General features: G+C 38.4%; 1 long non-coding RNA gene across 1 annotated transcript; it reads right to left on the bottom strand.

Annotated features, from left to right (window-relative positions):
- Positions 1–285: 285 nt before the first annotated feature.
- On the bottom strand, positions 286–3449 carry LOC145450702 (uncharacterized). Its single transcript, XR_013918569.1, has 3 exons — positions 2918–3449; positions 2677–2851; positions 286–504 (listed from the first exon to the last, which is right to left on the bottom strand). It is a non-coding gene; the product is annotated as an uncharacterized LOC145450702 (long non-coding RNA).
- Between the last annotated feature and the right edge of the window lie 13363 nt (positions 3450–16812).

Here is a 16812-nt window from a genome sequence, read left to right as displayed (position 1 = left end):
CTAACCAAAAATTCAAATTGTACCAACGGGCTGGAAAGCCATCGTACATCATCCAAGCCATAATTTGGTTTTCACCTATGCCTTCATTTTCTTGTTACAACCAAGTCATTCCTTTGTTATACAAGGCTAGGCAAGTGTAACTTAATTTGATCTTTTCGCAGGTCTAGAAGGAGGATACTGATGAAAAAGGTGAAAAGGCGGAACTGTGCAAGTGTGCATTAAGTTATAGTTTCTCTCATGAAGTTATAGTTTCTCTCATGAATAAAATGAAACAGCACAAACACATCTGGTTAAGCAAGAGCATTGTTTATTGAGAAAGTCACACAGGGCATTTCCGACGTCTGGGCCAGCGATACTTGGATCACCACCAGGTCTTGTCTTCATTGCGTATACCATCCTCTGTATCATTCTGGCCTTAGCGGATTGCAGTTTATGAGAAAAGCTGAACACCGCGCCTTCAGTCGACCAAAATCTTTCAACCTTCATGTGGTCTTTGCCAAGTTTCTGAAAAAGCAATTGTAAATTTTAAGGGCAGCAGAAAGGAAATTTATATTACATATTTGAAATTAGCTTTAGCTTATGCTCTGTTTGTGTTTCAGGGAAAAGGCTCCATGAGCCGGGGCTGAAAGGGATAGGCTGCGTCATCAGTTATGTAGGCTAGTACGGAACCCTCTGGCTCCCAATCATGAAGTCATCCTGAAAAAACTTGAATGCAGCAAATGCATGTTTGGTACAAATGTTGCTGTGGTAATTTTTTATCCACCCACAACACTCAGACTTGTACAAAGTACTGGAATTTCAAAATGCGCAACTTCAACTAGAACTACTCAATTTTTTAAACTAGCAACTAGAACAGCGGTGGCCAACCTTTTCAGCCAAATCACCACATTCGATTGACGAACTATTCTGCCGGCCACTAGCCGCGCGAAGCACGAAAATTTTTGGAAGTTGATAAATTAATAATATTGTCACTTGACTATATTGCAAGCCTGCTGTATATCGATGGGCTCAGTTTGCAAGGACTGGACTATTCGGCACCTGGACATATCGATATCGAAAGCTTCGTCCAACATGAGGCAATCATTTTGTGCCTAGGTTTCATAGTCGACGGTCTTTCTGCGAGCGCAAACGGGAGGTCGCGAATATATATATAGTTAGACTCAATCTGATAGATTAGGCGTTCTTTCATTTTCACAAAGGGGTAACAATATTAAAAGCAAGAAATTGAGTGACAAGATGTTGCGCTAAGTGTGTAGAAAATTGATTAATCTTTTGATTAATCTATCGCAAAGTATTCTGCTTTATAGTAGTGTATGAAGATCTACCAAAATGTGACTGGCTCATAGACCTACCAATGCATCGGAACTGATATTTCAGTCATCACATCTCAAGTGCTGCGGCCAGACTAATCAAATTTTTGATTGGCCTTGCAAGTTCACAATCTGTGCAATCCATTTTTGATAATACTACTAATTTCGCAAATTAACTCGCGGGCCACGGGTTGGCCGGCCCTGAACTTTTCAAAATCTGCTATTAGAACTAGAACTACTCACTTTCAAATATCCGCAACTAGAACCAGAAACTATTCACTTTTTCAAATCCACAACTAGAACTACATAAGTAACTAAATAAGTAGGTTGATGTACATGTCTGACTACACTACAAAAAATATACAAATTTGGTCTCATTTTCAGCAATTTCAGTCAAGTGAGCAGGGTTGTAACCAAGTCACAAGTCGATCCCACTTCAATAGTTTTGACTAGATTCAAGTCGAGTCATTTTCAATTTATCACCGAGTCAAATCCGAGCTCAACTCATCGAGCAGAGCGTCGAGTTCGAGTCATGGTTTTATGACTCGAGTCCAAGACATCGTGTTGATTGCTCAGTTTCCAGTTCAAGTCTATTTTCCATCAATTTGGGTCTTACTTTTGAGACAGAAAGTAGCCTACTTGGCAAGAACAATTGGTCTTTCAGACTTCTTTTTCTGACATAATGATTCAAGACCAAATTTGTCTGACCTTTTCGCAGTGGTATGCTACGCAAAGACTGGCTGACATTCCGCCATGACAAATATAGAAATATTACTATGCACTAGGGCTGGGCAAAATTGAGTACCTGAGTGATTCGATTCTGAATCAATTATTACACTTCGAGTCGATTATCATCATGATGACATCACAACACAATGTACCATGCCAAAATTCAAATGTATAGGCTACCTTTTATGCCACCATAAAGAACATAACGCCTATTGTCCGTCACATTTAGGATACTTTAATGTTTTTTCGACCATACCGTTTTCATTGCACATTGCACTGCTTGACAGTGTTATATGGGATAGTCATGACTTCGGAAACGTGTTATTTCCAGCAACGTTCGTAGCTTTGTACTATATCTCGTATGTTGCGACACGGCCAATCAAGGTTTCAAGGCTTACTCAGTGGAAAAGTTTATCAAAACTACGGTATAATTCTCGTTAGTAAATCAACTTTCAGTATAATTTCAGTAGCCTACTCGAAAAGTAGTATTTTACTACTCGCCTCGAATCAATAAAGTTAATACTCGATTCAGATTCGAGTACTCGAATCATTGTGGCTAGCCCTACTATAGGCACCAGCAATTTTTATTAAAATCAACTTGTGACAGTTGCCTTCTTAAAATACATCTGATGTTTACCTGGATCTATAAACGATTGGCTTCATTGGCTAGCCTCCAAAGAGCGACAGCTACTCAGCAAGCAAGAGAAATTGAGTTCGTGTAATTTGCTTGCTGCTTTTCGTTATGGTCTCGAAGCTCGTCGCAGAGTATACCAAATGTTTCTCTCACGAATTTCTCGATTTCCCTGGTTTCTCTGTACAGTGTACATAAGATTAGATTTACCCAAACCATTATACAGCAATCACAAAGATAAACTGACTTTGTCGTACCTCGTACGCAGATGTGATCGCCTCGGTGGTTCTTTTCATTCCAGGACTCTATCCTCTTTGCTGGCTTTCAGTTTCTGCTCTCAGCTTCGGTTGATAATATACAAGCCAGGAACATGCTCGGGCTCTATTGCTGATACAGATATTGAGTATAGAGCCCCATACACTTCGAGAAGGCATATCCGCAACATCCCATAGCTAAAAGTTGGAGCCAACTTCTCCGCATCTCACGTATATGCCTCTCCCACATTGTTTTCCACAAGCATATTACAACTGGAACACCCCACAGACATGGTTTCGTAACTATCAACACTTACGGAGAATCGCGTTCATACTGGCCATAATTTCCCGCGAATTTACCGAAAAAACGACCTGCATGAACATAAGTTCGCGGTAACTCTAAATAGGTATGAACGCGCCCTTTTCCCGGAACTGTTTCAGTAATATTTTCTCTATGTGAACATCGCCTGTTTCGGAACTTGTTCCCGAAAGAGTTTCGTAAATCCGGTATGAAAAGGGCCATAATGTGTATTTTACTCACTCGTCGCATTATGGATATTGACCAACATCGTTTTAACGTCGTGCATCGTTTTGCCGAATACGAAATATGTTAGTGTAGCAAATGTTTTAGCGTAACAGAAAACTATTTTCACTTTCATGACTTTTGAAAACAATACACGCGCATTTTGTTTGTGTCAACTATAGTTACTTGTAAGATACGACTGATAATCCCCGCGACTCATACAAAAGTATGAAAGATATTTACATCACGCAAAGTACTCGACCTTACACGATATTTTTGGTACTACGAAACTCAAGAATGATTGCCTACGCTTTCAAAGTAAAGAATGCTTAGTTAGACTCTACAAACTGTTTTGACGTCGCAAGTGTTTTTGACATGAATGATCCAACATAGCTTATTATTCACATAGCTCGATACAGTACTAGTACTTACAGAAATATCAGAGTTGTTTACACAAAAGTTTGTATATGTACAATATGTGAATACCATGCGTAAGTCCTGCACAACCGCGGTATCTGTCCTAGTTTAGTCAACACACATTTATTACACCGGATCGCGTAAACTTTCGTAGAAGATAAGCATAGTCACTACTCGAGGGTTCTGGCAATGTCATAGCAATAAACCAGTTACTCCAACAACAGAGTAGAGTACCTATGTTTTCTAGTCACGGTCCTTACATCTTACACATAGATCAATCTACTTTGCTAACGAAAAGTGCTGAGTCATCACATGATAGTAGTTAGTATGATCGGTCGTGGTGTGCCTGGGGTTCTTATGGCGGGGTCGCGAGCGGCTGGAAAACCGGGGGTGGCGAGCGGCTCCTTATGCCTTATGGTGGGGTGGCGAGCGGCTATTGCGTCTTATGGCGGGGGTGGCAAGCGGCTCTTATTTCTTATGGCGGAGGTCGCAAGCGGCTGAGAAACCGGGGGTGGCAAGCGGCTTTTATGTCTTATGGCGGGGGTGGCAAGCGGCTATTGTGTCTTGTGGTCGCACGGTAACCCTTTTCAGCATAGGGATAGCTGGCACGCGGCTTCGTTGTTGGCATGTTGTACTTCGTGTTGAATATGTATCAAGTAAATAGTCATGTGATTGGTCCTTAGGTAATGTGTATATTCCAAATTACGGTGAGTACGACAATGATATATCGTTATTCTTATGGACGCGGCGATGATTCGTACTTTCGAGTATCTCTCGCGCGGTGTTGAATATGTACGAGTCACCAACAATAACCGCGCAGACGGAAACGTGGTTTGTTGTGAGGATTAAGCAGTGCGACCTATATTTCGAATGACCTGTGCGCTGAATTATTTCTCGTCCAACTGTGTGCTACTATCGATTATTACACTAAGCCAGTCAGCACTATCACATTCAGGAGTATTCAGTATTCAGCAGTGACACGAAAAAGCAACCAACAAATAACCACACTCGTAAATTAACACTTCAAAAAGTGTAAAATAGATTACAAATCCCGCGATCGTTAACAAGATAATGTCTCGAACATAACCATCTTTAGCGACTTGGTGTTACAGACATTCCGATCGCTCACAAGGTAATATTTCCGCAATAAGTTTGTCACAGAGCCGGCGCAGACGGTGATTCGTAAACCAACAATTTGACACTTTCTGGTGGTCGCTATATGTTTTGACACTTCGAACAGTGGCTGATTTTAGTTGCGCGATAAGAATTATGAGAATATTCAATCAATGTATCAATTTACCAACTCGAAATGAAACTTACTACACAGCTCAAGTTGATTCGTATCTGAATGTGTTAATTCGGTACAATTCTAATTATTTCGAGAAATCTTTTCGTGATCTTTTGATTCGACCATAACCCGAATATTACTGACGCCGACTTTCAGCCACATTGAATTATTCGCACACCCGCGCCGCTGTTTTCACAACTATAACTCTACAAGAATCAAGAATCACAAGTATGTGCATTATACAGTTATTGTCTTTATCGACATGAAATCAAACTCTTAACAAAAACACGCATCTTATCACTTGCCAACTCTATCATGAAAATCCTCGAATCCGTATTATTAAGAATGTTATAGTACGGCGTCGGAAATCCACTCGCGAGATGTACTAAAGGTAAATCCAAATAATCCAGAATGAAATATTTGGACTTGACATAGTCTGAATTGAAATAGATTGACAAACATGACTACCAACTTTGATCCAGTCCCATTTCAAGATCATACTTTGAAACAATCCTTGAAACTTACAACTCCATTCACGACTGAGTTTTCCGTTTATCAAATTCAGTAAATACTATCGCGATATTTTAATGTGTTACTACACACAATAGAATCAATCAATGAAATAACACCTGTTGTAAATATTTCTAACTTGACAACCACTTGTGCATACCGCGATCGACTTGTGACGCGATGAGTTAAATCGGAATATTTCAATCTATTTGTCGAAACCTTGAACAAACTATCAGGTTATTTTTTGTTGCAATCGAGCGAACGGAAATAGTATTACGTCTCAACATTTCAACATCTTCCCATACACAAAAGAGTAAAATACAAAAAACCTTGTCAAGTCAATCCGTTTGTAACTTACCCAACCAAAACAAAAAGTATCCTTACGAAAAGTAGACAAGACTACACAAGTAATCACTACAACCAACAAACATATCAAGTTCGGTTTTAGGCATATACCACCAACTCGTCTTATTGGAATGTCAGCAACTCTTTACGGTCATAGTTACAACCACATAAACTAATTTACCCTGCCAACACGTCATGATCATTCCCGAAATCAACACAAACGCGACCACTGACTTGAGTTAACCACAAAACGACATCCAGTTTTTATTCCACTTGTAGCTGACAGATTATTCGAATACATCGATGGAGAATATTATTGAACTCGTCCGTATTGTTACTTCAACAAATTACACCGACTGCGAAAGTTAATATCGAATGGTAAGACTTGATCACATATTTGTTGAACACATACATGACAAAGAACATGATCGGTATTTTATAAACTAGTCATATTACTTTGCTCATCTATCAATATCAGAATACAAGTCATCAAACTTTTTGTTAAATGTAACATAGCACTTTTGGAATCGGATTCGTTATAGTCGTACAAATTGTATTAAACCCAACATCAAAACAAAAGGACTTTTTTAGTTCATTGAAATCAAATCATTCGTCTTCGACTTGTGCTTTTTTAGATTGCCCGCGACAATTCGTTTCGAGTGAGTTGTAACCAAAGTCAAGATATCTTTGTGTCCACAGATATGGAAGATGAATATAGCTAACACAATCACGAATCGACGTTTCAGAGTATTTCACGGATGTAATAAACTTGTTAGTGTCACCTATCTAAAAGTACGCACGCGTTCGATTTCCATACCGACTGTTGCGATGTTTAGGATTCACTTACAATAACCGCGGGTGAGGATTTAACATCAACATCGTTACTAGTGGTATTCACAACAGAGAATCGAAACATTACACAATGTGAAAATATATCTTTGATATCAAAGCATTATCCCAAGTACACGATTAATAGTCAACTCCGTTCACACTTTCTATAGAACGTGTTAAATGTGAAATATCACGAGGTTGCACTCTAAGACTTTGATCATTACAAAAGTAACTTGGAATATGTTTGCTGGATGCATTCAATTCAGCTAGAAATGTCTAGTGCACAACAATCGTAATATCAAGGAAGTACTTGCTATCACTAAACGTGTTTTGTATCGTTGTTCATTTGTAGTGTTCATTGAAATTGTTTTTGAACACTCAAATAATAATACCCGACATGTAACCAAGCCGCTGAAAGTCGTTACCATAACAAAGAAACAATTTGTACGATGTTTGGCAAATGTACCCTATAGTTAGGTGTACTAAAATTATTTGTGTAACACATACACCGACAATGCAATCGAAATTTTTTCCGTTGTCATTCGCTAAAGTAAATGTCATCACAATACTCTGTCACTAAAAGACGTTACTCGGACGTGCTTGAATTCTAGGCCTAGTTCTGATTTACCCAACACAAGACCCAAGGACAACCCTAGTTTCAGTCGAACACAGATATCCAAAATATCGCGCACTTCGCTATTCCTAAAGCGCAAACACCCGATACAAAATATTACTTGTTGTGTTGTTGCGGCATCATCTTCACAATATCACCCTCAATACAAATGATGTTTATGTGTAACATGCTATTGATTTGAATCACACCCACCTGACGGAAGAGGATTTACTCAATCTTTACAAAATGGATATTGACCAACATCACATCGCCGGATTGTATCTGTTTTGCTGGATACGAGTTATGTTAGTTTAACAGTAAACAAATTTCACCCTCTTGGATTATGAACTCAATGCGTTAGCAGTCATTCAATATTTTGTTTGTGTCAACTAGTTACTTGGTATGTTACTCCACAACTCTTACAAAAGTACGAAGGATATTAACATCACACTAAGTAATTAACTTTACTCGATATTCTCGCATTACGAAACTAAAGAATGGTTGGTTAGACTCTACAAACTGTTTCGATACCTCAAGAACTTTATTGTCTGAATGGTTGGTCACGTATCTTAATAATCAAGTAGTTCAACACAGAACTAGTATTAACAGAAACACCAGAGTTGTTTACACAAAAGTTTGTATGTGTACAGTATGCGAATACCATGTGTAAGTCCAGCACAATTGTGGTATCCATCCGGGTTTAGTTAACACAATTTACGACACCGAGGTCGCCTCATCTTTCGTAAGACAACAAACCAACCAACGTTTCAGGATATGTCCATGTCATAGCAATAAATCAGCCACTCCAACAACAGAGTACATATGTTTTCTAGTTACGGTGCTTACATCTTACACACAAATCAATCTACTTTGCTAACAAAAAGTGCTGAGTCATCACAACAATACAACTAAAACATACTATCATACAAAATGGCCGTTATAGTTTGCACACCAATGGTACATCGTACAAGTAACAAGTCTCGAGAATCCAGTTATTCAAAAAACGTGAAAGTATTTCTACACCGAGTCGTTATGTTGACGAAGACGTATATTGTAATATCATGATCGATTTGTATTCGTTGACCGCAAAATGTCACTACTCTAAATAATTATTTTTCACTCAAAGCCTACTTGTCACCATTCGTTTCATCAAGCACGAGTTCAAGAAACCTGCTACGACATGAATTGTTATTTTTATGTTGTGTAAATAGGTAATAATTAATTTTAGTAACACTATATCAACATCATCGAGTTGCGCGAATAGATTTACATGTGGTCTTGTGGTTTTAATCGAAGTATACAGCACGGTCTAATGTAGAGTCATCTCTACTGTACAGCAACTCGGTAATCGAAATGTATTAAAATTTAAACAACGATCTTGTTTCGTCGCACCAAAAATATGTTTACTATCGCAATACTCTGCACAGGCCGTGTAAATCCTTTTCACACTCGTAATAGTATGCCAACAGCTACCGGCGACAACGTTTAACAATACCAACGACACTAAACATACGATACCTACCCAAGTAAAATTACCATTTTCACCTGGAGGTCGGTCGTTATCCGAGTAGAAATACCATTGTCCTTTGGAGATTTATCGTTTACCCAGTGTAACAAACCCCTTTTCCTTTGGAAATCTATTTTTTCTCTGGGTAACAAACCTTTTTCACTTGGAAATATATTTTTTCTCTGGTTAACAAACCTTTTTCACTTGGAAATATATTTTTTCTCTGGGTTACAAACCTTTTTCACTTGGAAATATATTTTTTCTCTGGGTAACAAACCTTTTTCACTTGGAAATATATTTTTTCTCTGGGTAACAAACCTTTTTCACTTGGAAATATATTTTTTTCCCGGGTAACAAACCTTTTTCCCTGAGCAACAAACCATTTTCACTTGGTGGTCCGTCGTTTACCCGGGTAAAAATATCATTTTCTTTTGGAGATCCGGCGTTTACCCAGTGTAACAATACATTTTCACTTGGAAAAATACTTTTACCTAGAGTAACTAATCATTTTCTCCTGGGTAACAAACCCTTTTCGTCTGGAAACTATCATTTACCTGAGTACCAATACAGTTTTCACTTGGAAATCTACCTTCTCCCTGGGTAACAATATCATTTTCGTTTTGAAAACTGACAACCACACCGGACAATTTGATAGTTTTGTATATTGTTACAACGGGCAGTGACAAAATATACACCAACAACGACTCCGATACATTTGTCTAATCAAATATTCACTTGCTCTGATGCATCCCATCAAAATCATTGGTTACTCACATACAATAACAATGAGCTGTTGTACATCGACATGTATGTTTTCGGAATTGGCGAATAAAGGGGTTTCCGATATGTCCGTGATGTCCGGGTTCGTGCTTTGGATTTTCCAGAGTCAAAATGTCTGAATAAAACACCTCCTCGACTTTGGTAGCTGGTTGATACACGGATAATGAATTTATGTTCCCCATCGCGCTAACAACACCGGGTTACTTGTGAGTTTCCTCAGGTCTGTTTACTATATTGTGTCTTTACTGATCAATACATGTCGCTCCAGTCAGCTGAAACCGGATCACTAATACGAGAAAGTGTGTGGGGGCCTGATCCGGATATTCACTCATGAACCAACGAGCAATATTCAAGTAAACATGTTACAGACCGTGTTTTGTCTCCATGAAAAATACCAATGCATACACCATCACATCAAGTACGTCACGATTGTTCACAAGTATTCACGTAGACGAGGTGTACATACAATTTGTCGGTGTACAAACATCATGGAAAACAAATTCATGTTCTCAAGTCTCATCATGCGACGACTCTGTACATTCAATGTGGGCATAGATGACACACGGCATGATACAATGGACAGCGCATTATGCATGTTGATATATTCTCAGTCAAATATGCGAACCATACACAATCATATACCCTGATTTTCGCTGAATATCCACAACACCAACAAATCTGTACATTTCTTTTCCCTCAACCTTGACGATAGAGTTGTCCTCCCAATGTACCAATCGAGTGTATGGTGCATCAGGTGTAAAATCCAAATCAAATGTCACCAAGGTATCGTTTTTCATTTTCAATATTTCCACTGCCGCATTTTGTCTGTGACGTAAAACCACGGCGTGGGGCCAGAGGAATCTATGGACAGTTACGCGTAGTCCCATATTTACTCGTGGATATGGTTAGGTTACGACGACGTTTTCTCAATGGTCTGTGTGGGTGCACCGTTTCAATACGTAGCTGGATCAACTAGACCAAAAGTTTCCAACCGCGTTTTATAACGACCTGTAGAATTACGAGGTAGCACCCTCTTGCGGTGTGATTAACACGAAATAAGCCTTCAACTCGCAGAGACACACCTTGGATTATATTATCTAATCGTAATCGAACTCGAGATTCACACACACACAGAGTCCCTGTTTACGATTTCAATCCGGAGTCACTGCTCACGGTGTTTATTTGTAGTCGTTATGTGGGAGTAGCGACATCTCACATATTCATCGCGTGAAAGATTGATAACGATGGTGATCGCCAAATACATTACGCCAGGTGAAACACTGCGGTCTCAGCAAAAAAGTTCGCAGGTTAGGACGAACAATACGCGGAGGGATTGAGCGAGTTACGCAACCCGATTATGTCGAAGTCTGGATCACGATACAAGTCTACCTGAGAATCCGAACAATCTTGCAAAATCAAGGTGTGAATCCGTGAAAGGGCTGTACTCGTGTGAGATTGATTTTTCACAAGTTGGGTGGAGGTCGGTTCAAACTAAGACCGTGTTACGTCCAAATATGGCTGCTTGCCTGTCTCCAAGTCATCTATGCCCACATTGAATGTACAGAGTCGTCGCATGATGAGACTTGAGAACATGAATTTGTTTTCCATGATGTTTGTACACCGACAAATTGTATGTACACCTCGTCTACGTGAATACTTGTGAACAATCGTGACGTACTTGATGTGATGGTGTATGCATTGGTATTTTTCATGGAGACAAAACACGGTCTGTAACATGTTTACTTGAATATTGCTCGTTGGTTCATGAGTGAATATCCGGATCAGGCCCCCACACACTTTCTCGTATTAGTGATCCGGTTTCAGCTGACTGGAGCGACATGTATTGATCAGTAAAGACACAATATAGTAAACAGACCTGAGGAAACTCACAAGTAACCCGGTGTTGTTAGCGCGATGGGGAACATAAATTCATTATCCGTGTATCAACCAGCTACCAAAGTCGAGGAGGTGTTTTATTCAGACATTTTGACTCTGGAAAATCCAAAGCACGAACCCGGACATCACGGACATATCGGAAACCCCTTTATTCGCCAATTCCGAAAACATACATGTCGATGTACAACAGCTCATTGTTATTGTATGTGAGTAACCAATGATTTTGATGGGATGCATCAGAGCAAGTGAATATTTGATTAGACAAATGTATCGGAGTCGTTGTTGGTGTATATTTTGTCACTGCCCGTTGTAACAATATACAAAACTATCAAATTGTCCGGTGTGGTTGTCAGTTTTCAAAACGAAAATGATATTGTTACCCAGGGAGAAGGTAGATTTCCAAGTGAAAACTGTATTGGTACTCAGGTAAATGATAGTTTCCAGACGAAAAGGGTTTGTTACCCAGGAGAAAATGATTAGTTACTCTAGGTAAAAGTATTTTTCCAAGTGAAAATGTATTGTTACACTGGGTAAACGCCGGATCTCCAAAAGAAAATGATATTTTTACCCGGGTAAACGACGGACCACCAAGTGAAAATGGTTTGTTGCTCAGGGAAAAAGGTTTGTTACCCAGAGAAAAAATATATTTCCAAGTGAAAAAGGTTTGTAACCCAGAGAAAAAATATATTTCCAAGTGAAAAAGGTTTGTTAACCAGAGGAAAAATATATTTCCAAGTGAAAAAGGTTTGTTACCCAGAGAAAAAATAGATTTCCAAAGGAAAAGGGGTTTGTTACACTGGGTAAACGATAAATCTCCAAAGGACAATGGTATTTCTACTCGGATAACGACCGACCTCTAGGTGAAAATGGTAATTTTACTTGGGTAGGTATCGTATGTTTAGTGTCGTTGGTATTGTTAAACGTTGTCGCCGGTAGCTGTTGGCATACTATTACGAGTGTGAAAAGGATTTACACGGCCTGTGCAGAGTATTGCGATAGCAAACATATTTTTGGTGCGACGAAACAAGATCGTTGTTTAAATTTTAATACATTTCGATTACCGAGTTGCTGTACAGTAGAGATGACTCTACATTAGACCGTGCTGTATACTTCGATTAAAACCACAAGACCACATGTAAATCTATTCGCGCAACTCGATGATGTTGATATAGTGTTACTAAAATTAATTAATACCTATTTACACAACATAAAAATAACAATTCATGTCGTAGCAGGTTTCTTGAACTCGTGCTTGATGAAACGAATGGTGACAAGTAGGCTTTGAGTGAAAAATAATTATTTAGAGTAGTGACATTTTGTAACCAACGAATGTAAATCGATCATGATATTACAATATATGCTTTCGTCAACATACCGACTTGGCGTAGAAACACTTTCACGTTTTTTGAATAACTGGATTCTCGAGACTTGCTACTTGTACGATGTATCGTTGGTGTGCAAACTATAACGGCCATTTTGTATGATAGTATGTTTTAGTTGTATTGTTGTGATGACTCAGCGCTTTTCGTTAGCAAAGTAGGTTGATTTGTGTGTAAGATGTAAGCACCGTGCTAGAAAACATATGTACTCTGTTGTTGGAGTAGTTGATTTATTGTTATGACATGGACATATCCTGAAGCCTTGGTTTGTTGTCTTACGAAAGATGAGGCGACCTCGGTGTCGTAAATTGTGTTAACTAAACTCGTATGGATACCACAATTGTGCTGGACTTACACATGGTATTCGCATACTGTGCACATACAAACTTTTGTGTAAACAACTCTGGTGTTTCTGTTAATACTAGTTCTGTGTTGAACTACTTGATTATTAAGATACGTGACCAACCATTCAGACAATAAAGTTCTTGAGGTATCGAAACAGTTTGTAGAGTCTAACCAACCATTCTTTAGTTTCGTAATGCGAGAATATCGAGTAAAGTTAATTACTTAGTGTGATGTTAATATCCTTCGTACTTTTGTAAGAGTTGTGGAGTAACATACCAAGTAACTAGTTGACACAAACAAAATATTGAATGACTGCTAACGCATTGAGTTCATAATCCAAGAGGGTGAAATTTGTTTACTGTTAAACTAACATAACTCGTATCCAGCAAAACAGATACAATCCGGCGATGTGATGTTGGTCAATATCCATTTTGTAAAGATTGAGTAAATCCTCTTCCGTCAGGTGGGTGTGATTCAAATCAATAGCATGTTACACATAAACATCATTTGTATTGAGGGTGATATTGTGAAGATGATGCCGCAACAACACAACAAGTAATATTTTGTATCGGGTGTTTGCGCTTTAGGAATAGCGAAGTGCGCGATATTTTGGATATCTGTGTTCGACTGAAACTAGGGTTGTCCTTGGGTCTTGTGTTGGGTAAATCAGAACTAGGCCTAGAATTCAAGCACGTCCGAGTAACGTCTTTTAGTGACAGAGTATTGTGATGACATTTACTTTAGCGAATGACAACGGAAAAAATTTCGATTGCATTGTCGGTGTATGTGTTACACAAATAATTTTAGTACACCTAACTATAGGGTACATTTGCCAAACATCGTACAAATTGTTTCTTTGTTATGGTAACGACTTTCAGCGGCTTGGTTACATGTCGGGTATTATTATTTGAGTGTTCAAAAACAATTTCAATCAACACTACAAATGAACAACGATACAAAACACGTTTAGTGATAGCAAGTACTTCCTTGATATTACGATTGTTGTGCACTAGACATTTCTAGCTGAATTGAATGCATCCAGCAAACATATTCCAAGTTACTTTTGTAATGATCAAAGTCTTAGAGTGCAACCTCGTGATATTTCACATTTAACACGTTCTATAGAAAGTGTGAACGGAGTTGACTATTAATCGTGTACTTGGGATAATGCTATGATATCAAAGATATATTTTCACACTGTGTAATGTTTCGATTCTCTGTTGTGAATACCACTAGTAACGACGTTGATGTTAAATCCTCACCCGCGGTTATTGTAAGTGAATCCTAAACATCGCAACAGTCGGTATGGAAATCGAACGCGTGCGTACTTTTAGATAGGTGACACTAACAAGTTTATTACATCCGTGAAATACTCTGAAACGTCGATTCGTGATTGTGTTAGCTATATTCATCTTCCATATCTGTGGACACAAAGATATCTTGACTTTGGTTACAACTCACTCGAAACGAATTGTCGCGGGCAATCTAAAAAAGCACAAGTCGAAGACGAATGATTTGATTTCAATGAACTAAAAAAGTCCTTTTGTTTTGATGTTGGGTTTAATACAATTTGTACGACTATAACGAATCCGATTCCAAAAGTGCTATGTTACATTTAACAAAAAGTTTGATGACTTGTATTCTGATATTGATAGATGAGCAAAGTAATATGACTAGTTTATAAAATACCGATCATGTTCTTTGTCATGTATGTGTTCAACAAATATGTGATCAAGTCTTACCATTCGATATTAACTTTCGCAGTCGGTGTAATTTGTTGAAGTAACAATACGGACGAGTTCAATAATATTCTCCATCGATGTATTCGAATAATCTGTCAGCTACAAGTGGAATAAAAACTTGATGTCGTTTTGTGGTTAACTCAAGTCAGTGGTCGCGTTTGTGTTGATTTCGGGAATGATCATGACGTGTTGGCAGGGTAAATTAGTTTATGTGGTTGTAACTATGACCGTAAAGAGTTGCTGACATTCCAATAAGACGAGTTGGTGGTATATGCCTAAAACCGAACTTGATATGTTTGTTGGTTGTAGTGATTACTTGTGTAGTCTTGTCTACTTTTCGTAAGGATACTTTTTGTTTTGGTTGGGTAAGTTACAAACGGATTGACTTGACAAGGTTTTTTGTATTTTACTCTTTTGTGTATGGGAAGATGTTGAAATGTTGAGACGTAATACTATTTCCGTTCACTCGATTGCAACAAAAAATAACCTGATAGTTTGTTCAAGGTTTCGACAAATAGATTGGAATATTCCGATTTAACTCATCGCGTCACAAGTCGATCGCGGTATGCACAAGTGGTTGTCAAGTTAGAAATATTTACAACAGGTGTTATTTCATTGATTGATTCTATTGTGTGTAGTAACACATTAAAATATCGCGATAGTATTTACTGAATTTGATAAACGGAAAACTCAGTCGTGAATGGAGTTGTAAGTTTCAAGGATTGTTTCAAAGTATGATCTTGAAATGGGACTGGATCAAAGTTGGTAGTCATGTTTGTCAATCTATTTCAATTCAGACTATGTCAAGTCCAAATATTTCATTCTGGATTATTTGGATTTACCTTTAGTACATCTCGCGAGTGGATTTCCGACGCCGTACTATAACATTCTTAATAATACGGATTCGAGGATTTTCATGATAGAGTTGGCAAGTGATAAGATGCGTGTTTTTGTTAAGAGTTTGATTTCATGTCGATAAAGACAATAACTGTATAATGCACATACTTGTGATTCTTGATTCTTGTAGAGTTATAGTTGTGAAAACAGCGGCGCGGGTGTGCGAATAATTCAATGTGGCTGAAAGTCGGCGTCAGTAATATTCGGGTTATGGTCGAATCAAAAGATCACGAAAAGATTTCTCGAAATAATTAGAATTGTACCGAATTAACACATTCAGATACGAATCAACTTGAGCTGTGTAGTAAGTTTCATTTCGAGTTGGTAAATTGATACATTGATTGAATATTCTCATAATTCTTATCGCGCAACTAAAATCAGCCACTGTTCGAAGTGTCAAAACATATAGCGACCACCAGAAAGTGTCAAATTGTTGGTTTACGAATCACCGTCTGCGCCGGCTCTGTGACAAACTTATTGCGGAAATATTACCTTGTGAGCGATCGGAATGTCTGTAACACCAAGTCGCTAAAGATGGTTATGTTCGAGACATTATCTTGTTAACGATCGCGGGATTTGTAATCTATTTTACACTTTTTGAAGTGTTAATTTACGAGTGTGGTTATTTGTTGGTTGCTTTTTCGTGTCACTGCTGAATACTGAATACTCCTGAATGTGATAGTGCTGACTGGCTTAGTGTAATAATCGATAGTAGCACACAGTTGGACGAGAAATAATTCAGCGCACAGGTCATTCGAAATATAGGTCGCACTGCTTAATCCTCACAACAAACCACGTTTCCGTCTGCGCGGTTA

Source organism: Botryllus schlosseri, chromosome 11, assembly GCF_051294905.1.
Source record: "Botryllus schlosseri isolate E-star chromosome 11, Bs_hap1, whole genome shotgun sequence".
Taxonomy (NCBI): Eukaryota; Metazoa; Chordata; class Ascidiacea; order Stolidobranchia; family Styelidae; genus Botryllus; species Botryllus schlosseri.
Note: the sequence above shows the minus strand (reverse complement) of the source record. Positions and strands in the feature narration are given on the sequence as shown.